The sequence below is a fragment of the Herpailurus yagouaroundi genome, unplaced genomic scaffold (assembly GCF_014898765.1).
Source record: "Herpailurus yagouaroundi ecotype Mexico unplaced genomic scaffold, PumYag 141, whole genome shotgun sequence".
Lineage (NCBI taxonomy): Eukaryota > Metazoa > Chordata > Mammalia > Carnivora > Felidae > Herpailurus > Herpailurus yagouaroundi.
This window is the reverse complement of record NW_024412396.1, coordinates 70,781,554-70,793,713: the sequence shown is the minus strand read 5'-3', so window position 1 is coordinate 70,793,713 and position 12,160 is coordinate 70,781,554. Positions and strand designations below refer to the sequence as shown.

The 12,160-nt window shown below is 50.3% G+C and overlaps 1 long non-coding RNA gene across 1 annotated transcript; it reads left to right on the top strand.

Annotated features, from left to right (window-relative positions):
- Positions 1–2,792: 2,792 nt before the first annotated feature.
- Positions 2,793–11,085, top strand: LOC121032267 (uncharacterized). The gene is made up of 2 exons (XR_005791174.1): positions 2,793–2,979; positions 8,538–11,085. It is a non-coding gene; the product is annotated as an uncharacterized LOC121032267 (long non-coding RNA).
- The last annotated feature ends 1,075 nt before the right edge of the window (positions 11,086–12,160 follow it).

Below are 12,160 nucleotides of genomic sequence, written 5' to 3'. Positions count from 1 at the left end.
TGTATCTTGATTAAAATACATGCATATATTTGTCAGAACTCATTGAGCTATAATTAAAATAGGCGCATTTTGTTGGATATAAGTTAAATCAGAATAAAGATGATTTTCATATTCCTCAAAGTTGGTCAGTGTGTGTTTCTTGCATATTCCCATCTCTGGTTGGTCTCTGTTCTTGCATGTTCCCATCATGCCTTGAACACTTGGTCACTTTCTGGCAGAAGATGTTACACCTATATCTTGTCCTTTCACTGTCCCACCCGTGGAGTCATACACATCTCTAAGGACCTCTTGTTCTTTTGAGTGGAGAATGGTATTTAGAAACCAAGATCTGACACTAAGTGTGCTCATTGCTACTAGGTATCACTGTTTGCCGGTCCACTCAGTGGACAGACTCAAACACATGTTCATGTCTATAGTTACACCTCTCTATAGATACTGAAAACTATGCGTTCAGACCAACACTTCTGGTTCTAATCCAATCTGTTTCATGGTAGACCTTCCCTCTGGTGGCTTCTCTTTGACAGTCTTGAAGCTGATTAGTATAATCAGCTGTTTCACCTCTGTGTGCTGTTGGCTACCAGGTTCCCACTCTGAATATAAATCTGAGTCCTCTTGACTGGATAGTTACTTCAATATACCCTATGTGTGCCTGACAGGTTCCTGGAGATTCACTCTCTGTTATTGACTTTTATGTTTGTTATTGTTCTTTGTTTTCAAGTCATATATCAAATTCTGACTAACTTGAGCAAAAAGAACATTTATTGGAAGACCAAGAGGCTCACGGCATCTAAAGGAGTGCTGAAGAACCAGAATGGGAAACAAGAAGGAAATAGAGAGATTCTAGAGATAGAAGAGGCAGAACCACATAGCCTTCTCATCAGAGCACCACCATAGGGGCGTGCCAGCTGCCATTGTTCTCTACCTTATATTCCTCCACTTGGTAGGTGGCAGGTGAGCTCCGAGTGAGGCTCTGACAGTCTCTCTTGGGTCACGTACCCTTTCTTTGGCTGGATGAGGTCAGGCACCCTGGCTGATCGCCTCCCCGACCAAGAGTATGCCATGGAAGTAGGGCATGGCTGATGGTAGGGAGAACTGGGTGTTTGGTGGGCAAAATGACAGATGTCCATGACACAAACCCTTTTATTTCCTGTACCCAGCACCTGGGATGCCCTTTGAATTTCTGGCTTGGCCTGAAGTTTCAGCTCATCTAAAATCCCTCAATTACCCTATGTATCATTGGTCTTCTTCAAGTTTCCTCTTTGTGAATACTCTGTTTACTTCCTATTAGCATTTTCACCTGTCTTGTTGCTTTACCTTTCTTTGCAGAACTCCTGTCCCTGCAAGAGTGCAAATATCAGTGTGTCTGGTGCTCCTGTGTATTCTTAAAACTGAGAGCCATGATTGGCATGTAGTAGATGATCAACAGATAATCTGTTGAATAAATGAACCTTGAATAAGTGAATGGGTGGTTGTCTAGGGTCGCATTGCCTGTGACAGCAAAACTGGGCTTCTTACCCTGGTAGGTCTGACCCCAACATTCATGCTTTTCCAGCTGGATGCTGACTCCCATCTACTGAAGGGACAGACAAAAAAACAAGACAAAACAAAACAAAACAAAAAAATAAGCCATACGAACAGGATAGACCAAACTCTCCCTCTCAAGAAAATATGCATTTATAACTTAACAGCCATGACTTGGCTGACTCTAGCTGGAAGAGTTAAATAAAAACGGGTAGAGGGGAAGCCAGTTAAACTTGTTTTCCCTTTTTTTTTTTTTTTTTTTTTTTTGCAAGAGGCCTAAGTTTTGCAGTCTGCAGAGCTATCTGTTGGGCTGGTGAGCCGGGACAACCGACCGTGAAAAGAAACCAGAGAAGCTTGCTCACAAAAGACTGAAATCCTGGTATCTCTTTTGTTTTCACCCAAGTCTGCGGCCACTGACATTCCTCTTTTACACCACGGGTGGATAATAAGCCCCCTTCTCAGGAATCGAAATGCTCTTATACATTTTAATGTGACCTTAGCGAGCGCTTTTCAGAAATCACAGGCCCATCTGACTACACTTGAGGTTGAATTGAGCTAATGGTATTCACCTCATCTTTAGATGCAAAATTGGAAGGATAAAAAGACCTTGCTGTGAAGGGGGGGGTATGAAGGGAGGGGGGGGGGGGGGGGGTGGGGGGGTGGGAGGGGGAAGCAGATTAGAGACACCGCTTAAAAATCTCATGATTGCGTGTTGATAACGAAATGTCTCCTCTTTCTAAAATCCCCCATGGGCTCGAGAGATGTCCTTACGCTTTCATTTTTAATGACAGCATCTTTTTATTCTTGGGCTTGGGGAAATTTGAATGTTGCTGCTTATGTGGCCAGGAGATACATTGACCTTTAGTAAATCTTATTTTTAAAAAAAATCAGATGGAATAGTTACTGCAATATTCCAGCCCTGTAAGGTGAGAGAGAGAGAGAGAGAGAGAGAAGAGAAAGAGGAGATATAGAGAGAGCACTTTCTTCCCTTGTAATCAGATGTGGATTACATTTATTAAAGATTCTGTGTCTCCTTTTAAATGACTTGCAACTGCCTTTCTGAATTACAAGAAGCTAGTTGGAGACATGGCCCCCTTCTGATTTCATCTTCAGATCACAGAGAGATCTTCTAAAATGGGAGGAAACCTGGTTCTTTTCTCTTGCCCTTTGGCTAAAACGTGGTTCTCGTTCACGCGCCCGGCCCTGAGGAGGTAGGAACCGGGGTGAGGCAGCCGAGGGGGTGGGGGAGCAGGGTGTGGTCAGGAAAGAAACTGACCTGCACTCGAATGAAACACACGTCCCCCCAAGACAGGCTCATTTCCAGTTTTGACGTGCCTGCCGTCTGTCAAAGACCCGGTGGGTGCTTCCCGCCACCCGGATTCATCTGCCTCCGGGACGGAGGGGCCCGTTGGGCAATCCATCACGGAGCACACCTGGTCTGCCCAAAGGAGACAGCAGGTAGGGAGGGGCTGGCTGAGCGGTGGGGGGAGCGGACGAGTTGGGAGCGTGGGGCCCCAGGTCGCCTGGTGAGGATCCCGCTTTCAGACAGGACCTCAAGCCTCCGGGCGTATCCGTCCAAGGGGGTGTGCAGAATTTGTCAGCAATGGAAAGGGTGACAGATTGGGATGGTCTGGCCTTTTGGCTTTGCAGCTTCTGTCTGTATTTATAGAATTGGATGCTTGGGCCTTCGGGCCCACAGCATTCTGACTTTAAAAGTGGGTGTGCTGACTCAGATACAGGTGGTGAATGGGATTATTATGATGATTTAAACACTTTGGTAAGACACGAGGATCTGGTTTCCTTCCGCTCATTTGCAACCATTAAGTTACTTTGGGGAAACACTCTTTTGGGGGGAGCGATGGCCCTCTGCGTGCCCGCATCACAGCTATCCCTGTAAATGGGAAATCCTAATGCTGGTTTCCAGTTCAAGTGGAATTTCTTACGGGAGTCTCCGTTTGGGGAGAGAAGGTGGCAATCCAGGGCCACTGCGTCAAGAGGCAGAATCATAGCGGAAGGTTGGGTATAACGGGATCTCTTAAAGCCAGAATTTATGAGCTCGGAATTCACCCACCTCAGCACAGCACTGTGTCATTTGCTGAGATATATGTAGGAAGAATCATAGTTGCAATTTTCCCTTAGCTTGGGATTCATTCATTCATAAGGAAATTCCAGGTTGAGAGATGCTTTTGCCTAAAACGCTTGGGCATTTAATATGTCTGTTGAACGAATGGGTAAATGAACAAATGCACGAGTGAATCACTGAGTGGGGTCTAGGGGGAGTGACAGTCATGCTGGGCTTGGGCATTTCATTGGACGCTGGAAATCGAGAGAATGAGCAACTTGCTAAGTGAGTGAAGGGGTGAGCAGGTGAATTTTAGGCTGCGGGGAAAGTGAGCCTGGCAGAGTGGCTGGTTCGTAAATCAAGTACGAAATGCCTGAGTTAAGTGCTTCGACCCAGCGTCTGGTGGCATGTCCCCAGCCCGTGGCAAGGCTACGAGGACAGAATGTCGAATCAGTGCATGGTCTCCTTTCCCCAGAACAAGCCCAGGGGCGGGTGGGAGGTGGGTGATCGTCACTGACCCCTTCCTCCTGAGGAAGGGGCCGGGTCTCAGGGGTCAAGTGGCCAACAGGGTTGCCGTGCGGTAGAGGCAAACTTAAAGCGAGGTCTTGCTGACTCCACATTGCGTGATTGTACTTCTGTTCTGGGATTTTCTCCTGTCCCCTTTGGAGCCTTTGTCCTCAGGGCTTGGCCCTGGTAGAAGGACGGGCTGGCTTCCTGCCTGAACAGCACACCTGTAGAGCTCACCGCCTGGCTTGGCGCTGGGAATCTTCTCCATACACGAGAGGTCCCACCCCTGCCCTCCAGGGCCTGAGAGCTTTCTTTCCATTGCGTGCCGAAAGCCCAAGGCAACCTGGCACCACTTCCCCAGCCTTGTCCTGACCAGTCCTCAAAAATGCAATCTTGAACGAGCACAGGCTGGGGTGGGGCCCTTGGTCAATTCCTTGGACCAAGGCCACCTTGCCTGAAGAATCCTTTGGGGTTGGATGCTCCTGCCAGGGGCCTCTGAGGCCGGCCTGGCTCAGCCTGACCTGGCCTGGCCACCTTGATGAGGTGGGGTGGGTGGGGAGCAGGGTGGGGCCGTGCTTAGCTGTGTCATGCGCGGGGGCTGACTTCCCCCACCACAGGAATGTGCTGACAGTCCTGATTTTAGCGTCCCCCAAACCTTCATTGGCAGCTCACAACTTAAACACGCTCCAAGACTAGACGAACGATCGATCCTTTGTGCACCGTGGTTACTTTTAAGTCAGACTTACTGTGGTTGCATTTGGGGAGAAGGAGACAGTAGGGCCATAGCAAATGAGCTTAGGCTTCCAAATCAGCCAACCTGTGTTGAGCTGTGTGACCTTGGGCAATCGACTGTCCTTCTCTGAGCCTTAATTTTCTGTCTCTAATGAGGGTGTTAAGGATACCTAAGCTGCAGGGTCCTCTGAGGAACAGAGATCCTTATGTGGATGACTGGGGATGTAGTATGCTGTGCAGGTATTTTGATTTGCAGAATTCTGTGTTTAATAAATAATTAAAAAATAATAAGAAAAAATAAATAAGAAGGGGAGGAGGAGCAGGAGAAGGAGGGTAGAGGAGAAAATAATCCTAGTTAACACTTCTTGAGTTCTTACCGTGTGCTATCCTAAGCTCTAAGCCCTTTACAAAATAATCTTATAAAATCCTAAAGTTACTGTTATTGTCCACCCTTTTTCCAGTGAAGGGAATGGTTTTAGTAAGGGGAGATGATGGCGCTGTTAGATTTCCAATGGCCGTCCCCGGCTCTGTGTCTCTCCCAACGATGAGTGTCCACCACGGAAAGGACACCTTGCCTAGGACCCTATGGCAGTGTGCCAATGGACCCAGCGGACACAGTCAGAACCTGAGTACACTGGGCGTGGCATCCTTAGAAGCTCCTGGACGTGCTACCCCGTGAATGTTGCTGGGGCTCTTGGCTAACTCTGGGGGGGGGGCCCCCCCCAACGTGGGGCACCAGCAGCCACCAGATCTCCATGTGCCCTCGGAGAGATTTGACTATCAAATACATGTGCGCTGGGAAAACAACTTCAAACACAGGCCCCAGTGAAGGAAGGCGCTCTTTTGTATTTTGCCATAAATATTTGGAGCCGAAATCGTCTTTGAAGATAAAGATTGGGCTAGAAGCAAAGCTTGCCCTGGCCACGTTGCCCACAGTGGGAAACACTGACAGGGTGGGGTTGGGGGGGGGGGCGTTGGTGAATAGCCAGAGAGTGGAGCCTCCAGGTAGGCTGAGGACCGACTGGGTCTGGGGGCCTGCAGAAAAGCACCGCCAGCCCTGGCCTCCAGTGGGTGGGGAAGCCAGCTGAGGCTGACAGCCCCGTGACACTGCAGTGACAGTCCCGGGAGAAGCCGGGACTTTGGAGCATGGGCGGGACTGGAAGGACTGTTCACTAGCTCTGACTTCGGTCAAGTCACTTAACCTCTCTGAACCTTCTTTTTCCTCATTTGTAAAGCGGGAGATAAAGTAAACCTCCTCTTGGCGAGGTCAAGTGTAACTAAGCTAATGCATGAAGTATTAGGTTGCTCTGTAAGTTCTTTTTAAACAGCTTTGTTGAAGTCTAATTCACATGCCATGCAATGAGTCCATGTAAAGTTTACAACTTAATGGCTTTTAGTGTATTCACAGGTATGTACAACCATCACCACCATGAATTTTAGAACATTTCGTCACTCAATATCACTGGCTCCCATCCACCTCTTGTCCGGCCCAGTAAACCGGGCCGGACAAGAGACAGAAAGTAAAAGACTTTCTGTCTTTATAGATTTCCCTATTCTGGACTTTTTCATATAAATGGAATCATACATGTGGTCTTTTTGCTTGGCTTCTTCCACTCAGCATAATGTTTTCAAAGTCTGTCGATGCAGTGGCACGGATCAATACTTAATTCCTTTGTATGGCTCAATAATACTTCATTGTACGGACAGACCGCATTTTATTCATCTGTTAGGCATGGACAGATGGGCATTTGGGTTATTTCCACTTTTTGACTCTTATAAATAATGCTTCCCTTTAACATTTCTTTTTCATTGTTTATTTGTTTTTGAGACAGAGAGAGAGAGAGAGAATGAGCAGGGGAGGGGCAGAGAGAGAAGGAGACACAGAATCTGAAGCAGGCTCCAGGCTCCATGCTGTCAGCACACAGCCCGATGCAGGGCTTGAACTCACGAACTATGAGATCATGACCTGAGCTGAAGCCGGACGCTCAACCAGGTGCCCCCGAATCATGCTTCTCTTCACATTCTTGCTCCTGTTTTAGTGGACGTGTGTTTTCACTTCTCCTGGGTCGATACCTGGAAGTAGAATGTCTGGATCGTATGGTCTTTTTTCAATCGTTTGAGGAAACGCAGGACTGTTTTCCAAAGTGGCTGCACCATTTTACATTCCTACCGGCATTGTGTGATGGCTCTTTACACGGCATTCAGATGAGTGTTCTGCACCCCCGGGACATCCAACACCCAGAATCAGAAACCCACGAAGCCTGGTGCCCGCAGTGGCCAGCCCCGTCCCTTGATCCACATGGTGTGGTCCTCCCTCACCTCCTTCACCTCTCCCACCTCCCCACGTGGTCCTGCCCGGTCAACCTTCCTTACTCACGTGTTGTTTTTTTTTTTTTTTTTGTCTCTGAAGGAGCCCCTTTACTTCTGAGCTTTCCAAACCTGTCTGTCCACCTGCCTGGGTCCTTCCCAGGCTCCCACAGAGACTTCTACGTCTCTGTGGAGCTGTGACCTCCTTGGAGAAGGACCTTTGATTTTTCCCTTGCTGTATTCCTCCTGGCTCCTGCACGGCCAGGGGCAGGAGCCCGTGCCAGCTTGGGTGGTGGAGAACTACTGCGCTTGGGTTCAGACGGACCAGGGTTCTGATCCTGGCCCTGGAATGGATGGCTGTGGGCTACCAGGCAGGTTGAGGTCCACCCTCACAAAGAGCACCCCAAAATAAACAGCAGCGACAGCACAAAGGGGGCAATTACACCTTCCTCGGTCTGTCAGGTAGTAAATGTTTGTTGAATGTGTGCATAAATAAGTAAAAGCAACATGCGGTGAGTTAAAAAAAAAAAAAGTGGTGCTTTGTTATTTCCCAGGGAGCTGTAGGCAACCCAGTCCTGTGTGTTCTGAGAGTATTTTCCTCTATTCCAGAAGCAATGGCCTATGTGGATGCTACGCACGATACCCATTTTATGGATGTTAAAACCGAGGCTCCAAGAACTCCAGTGAAGGCTGCTCGTGTCACTGGGAAGCATTTAGACAACTTTGAGCCAGATTTAGCCGTAGTTAGGAAAAAGGAAGGCCACCCTTCCCAAAATACGTCCCTGGAACTTGAATCCCGTAAGTCCCATAAGACGCCACGGGTAAAAATACTCCTAAACTACCTGAGATTGAGGAACACTTTGCAAGGGATAGCCTATCTCAGGACTCTCTCAGTCAAGGGCTCCTCGTGGGTACCGTGCAGAAGGGCAGTGGGTAGCAATGACTGAGAAGGCCCCTGGGTGGGTTTCTAAAACGGTCCCTGTCCTTTCTGTTTAAGCAAGGGAAGTGCTCTTGGCTGAGAAAGAGCTAGCTTGTTTGGGGTGTGGGTAGGAGGGGAGTCTTTCTGCTAATGTGACCCCTGACTCTCTATACCCTGAACTGGGCGGGACAGACGGCTATCCTCCTGAGCTTACGGTTCTTACATGCAGGGAAGAAGAAACTGCGGGAGAAAAGCCAGCTGGCCTGCCGGTCGAGCTCCCCTCTCACTCATGCTAGAGCCCAGGCCTCCAAACTGCTGTAGCCTGACCCGCAGCTTTTTACTCCAGGAAGCTGAACCAACCCTTCAGTGCCGGGGGGTGTGGGGCCCCGCTGCGGTGGCTTGCTCTTTTTTTGATTAAAGTTAAAAAAATATATATTTTATTTTATTTTATTTTATTTTGACTTCTTCCTTTTTTTTTTTTTTTTTTAGCAGTGGTTTGCTCTGGATTTCACATCCCCCCTCTCCTCCTGTCTGCACCCCGTCCTGGATACAGAATCACACAGCTCATTGGATGGAGAGAGCTAGGCTTCTACCCTGCCAGTGACTCCTGCCAGCATTGACTTCGGTGAGGGTCCCTCTTGGTCCCCACGAATAAATGGTGGCTCGGTCGGGCACAGGGCTCCTCTTAGGAGCAACAGTGAGAGAGACGAAGCCCTTGTCGAACCCCTACTGTGCTCCAGGCACACACACACACACACACACACACACACACACATACATACACACACACACGTTAGCTCCTTCCACTCAAGGATCTTGGCCACGTGCACAATGAGAGGGTGCTGAGGACCAGGGAGACAAAGGGACCCCAGCAAGGTCAGACCACAGAGCTGTTGGGATCGGAATGAAGGGCTTCCCGTTGGGGCGGCTGTGCACGCTCCACTAACCTGCACCACTGTATACAAAGTGCCACCTTTTTCAACCTCCGCTTTGGTCTGTGCCCAGGACCCGGTCCTAAGGAGGGGCCCAAGAGCTGAGGTCCTGCCCCCTGGACACAGATACCAGTCTGCTCCTTGAAAGAAAAGAAACCATTCCGCTCATCTCCACCTTTAAGGCGTGTCCCAGAGGGTGAAGATGTTCCAGAGATGTCTCTGTCTCCCTGCCACCCCGGACCGTCCAAATAGCTTCTTGCTTCCAGTCCCCCTTGGGCCAATGAACCAATAACTTTCCAAAAGCATGGAAGTGTTTCCCCCTCTGTCCCCACTGGCAAAATAATTATCACTGAAGATAATTGTCTTTCTTCTTCTTTTTTTGTTATCTGTCTTTATGTCTCATCCATTTACAAGACATCGCAGGCCCCAATTGTTATCGTGGTAAAAATATCCATAACATAAGATTTATCATCTTAACCGTTCCCCATAAGTACACAAGTCAGTAACATAATCTGTTCTCACCATCCTGTACGGTCACCGATCACCGATCACCGCTAGCTGTCCCTAAAAGTTCTTCACCACTACCTGTGAATAATTGCCCCCAGCCCTCCTGCCCCCAGCCCCAGGGAGAATTCTTATTTACCGAATGCTTCCCCCGCCCCCCAGCCCCCACCCACTATCCCTTTTCGGGGAGTATTTTGAAGTCGACACGGCGGCACACGTCCAACCTGGCTGAGTACGGAAGCTGCATAGACTCTGGCCTCCGAAACCTAATTAGGAGAAAGGAAACTACAAACCAAGGATTCCCAAAGAAAGGAACCTGGGCGGCTGGAGTTCCCTTCCTCCTGGAGGGTGGGGCCCGCCCCGGGGGGGATGGAAAGCTGGATCCAGGTTTGTTTTTGCAATGTCTGGGCTGGGCTTGGCCTCCTGGCTCTCCTGGCCACAGCTGGGCGGCCCGTCTCCCCTTGCCACACAGACCGTGAACTATTTTCCCTCGCTCTCTGTTCCAGCTGCCTCCCAGGCCCAGCAACCGGCTGCCCTCCCCCCCCCCCATGCTGGGTGTGGGTGTGGGGTGGCAGGAGGCAGCACCGCCCCCACCCCCCCAGGGGGGCAGGGGCAGGCCCGCTGCTTGGTTTGTTGTTTTGATCCCAGGCTGCAGTTTGGCCAGGAGTAGAGAAGAAGAGGGAACAAAAGACACAAAACACAGATCTCTGGCCTCCGAGGGCAACCAAGAGGGCAAAGAAACGTACTTGGGCCTCGGGAATTAGCCCTGGACTCGAGCTTAGAACTTGCCAGCCCAGACAGGAGCTTCAAACCTTTGAGACTGAATTTCCAGCTTGGTAAGAGAAGATCACTTGAGTGTCTCATCCTAGTTCATCGTTCTGCAGCAGGAACACGAGGCCGTGGGCCTCGGCAGTGTTCGTCTCCCGAATGCGCGATCTTTGTCCGCCTGAAAACTCCCCTTCATCCCGCCGACCCCAGCTTCCGTCGCCCTTTCTCCGTGAGGCCGACCCAGAGGACCCCAGAAGTCAATCACTCCCATCTCTGTTCTATTCCAGCACCTCCTGCGATTTTCTGTCTTATTGACAACACCCTTCTGTAATTTATAGTTTGACGCCTCTGTTGGGCTGAGCTCGTCAAGGGCAGGCACGTTGCTGATTCATTCTTGTGTGCACACACGAAACGTGCTGGATAAACCTGAGATCCCCTTTGCGTTTTGGTGGCCCTGAGGTCCACTTCCCCTCTGCTGGGGTGCAGGGGAGGGCAGTGGGTGTGTCACTGGGCGTGGATCACAGGGAACTGACAGAGAATCTCCGCTTCCTCCTGTGAGTGACGGCCACCTCTATGTGCTGGAAGTGCCACTCTTTGGGGAACCTTGAAGGGAAAGTCTAGGGTCCTGACTGGTTCCAGGGGCGGGAAGGAGCGCCGCTGGAGGGTGGGGGCTGTCTTCTTCCAGAATATGGGGGAGCTTCTTTGAGCCACCTGAGTGGGGTCAGGCCGCTTGGCCCTGGAGGTCAGCTATTGGCACCTTGTCACTCCTGTTCAGTACCTGGTTGGGCCCGGCCTCTGAGATCTGTTTGTAAAAAATAATTATTTGCTTAAAACACGTGAAGTGGCCCTGTAATTTTAATTGGCTTAATTTAAATTTTAAACGTCGGATCTTCAACCTCTAATCACTTCGAAACTGAAGTGCTTTTCACCAAATGTGAAGTGCTTTGGGGTTGGAGATGATTATGCGTAGCTCAGAGGGAAAGAGAGGGGAGAGAAGGAGACAGACAGGAAGGAGGACGCAGAAAGGAAGGGTCAGAAAAGAAGAGGAAGGGATTATGGCAGAATGGAGCTGGGAAAACTTTCTTGTCGCTGAGCCACTGTGGACGCACAGCTCAGCTCTGTGCGTTCAGGGATCTCAGCTCTGTGCGTGGGAGGAGCCCCCTCACCCCTTGTGACCCACATTTCGCATATTGACACAGACCTTGTAGGGACAGTGGGTGGGATTTAGGTTTTCTGATTGCGAAATTCTGATCAGCCTTCTGAGGTTGAGCTTTGTGTGTGTCCCCAGAGCCCTGGGCACGTGCCCGGTCTGCCCTTGGGGTCGCCCAGCACTGAGCACAGAGCAGCCCGGACAGGGGGTCAGGAGGACAAGCGGATGGGCGAAGATTCAGGAATTTGAGCTCGGCGTGCAGGGCCCCAGAGCATACGTCCTGCTGGAGCGTGAGGCTCCAGCACCAGGCATCAGAGTAGGGCATGTGTCTGTGTGTGTGTGTGTGTGTGTGTGTGTGTATCCTGGGGGGTGGGCTGGCTGGAGACACCTGGCCACAGCTGGCATGGACAGGCATTGCTTGGTAACTCGGGAACCCCTGAGTGGCTGCAGGGCACCGTGGGACAGAGGCCCCGAGCTGGGGGTGGGGGTCCAGCAGCTGGGGTGGTGGTGGGGGCTGCCCACAGCTGCCGCCGGGTGTCCTTGCTGCTTCCTTCTTTCTCTCTGTGTAGCAATGCCAAAAGGGCAAGGGAGGCCAGACTTCATTTCCAACGGCCCGACTTCCAATTTCATTCTTGCTCTTTCCTTCCATGGATAATTCTGGGCTGGCTTCTTCGACTTCCCAAGGTTGTTTTGCTCACTTGTAACTAGGAAATAAGCACTTTCTTTGTGTTGTCTTGGCTTTTGGGGCAGGGTTTCCC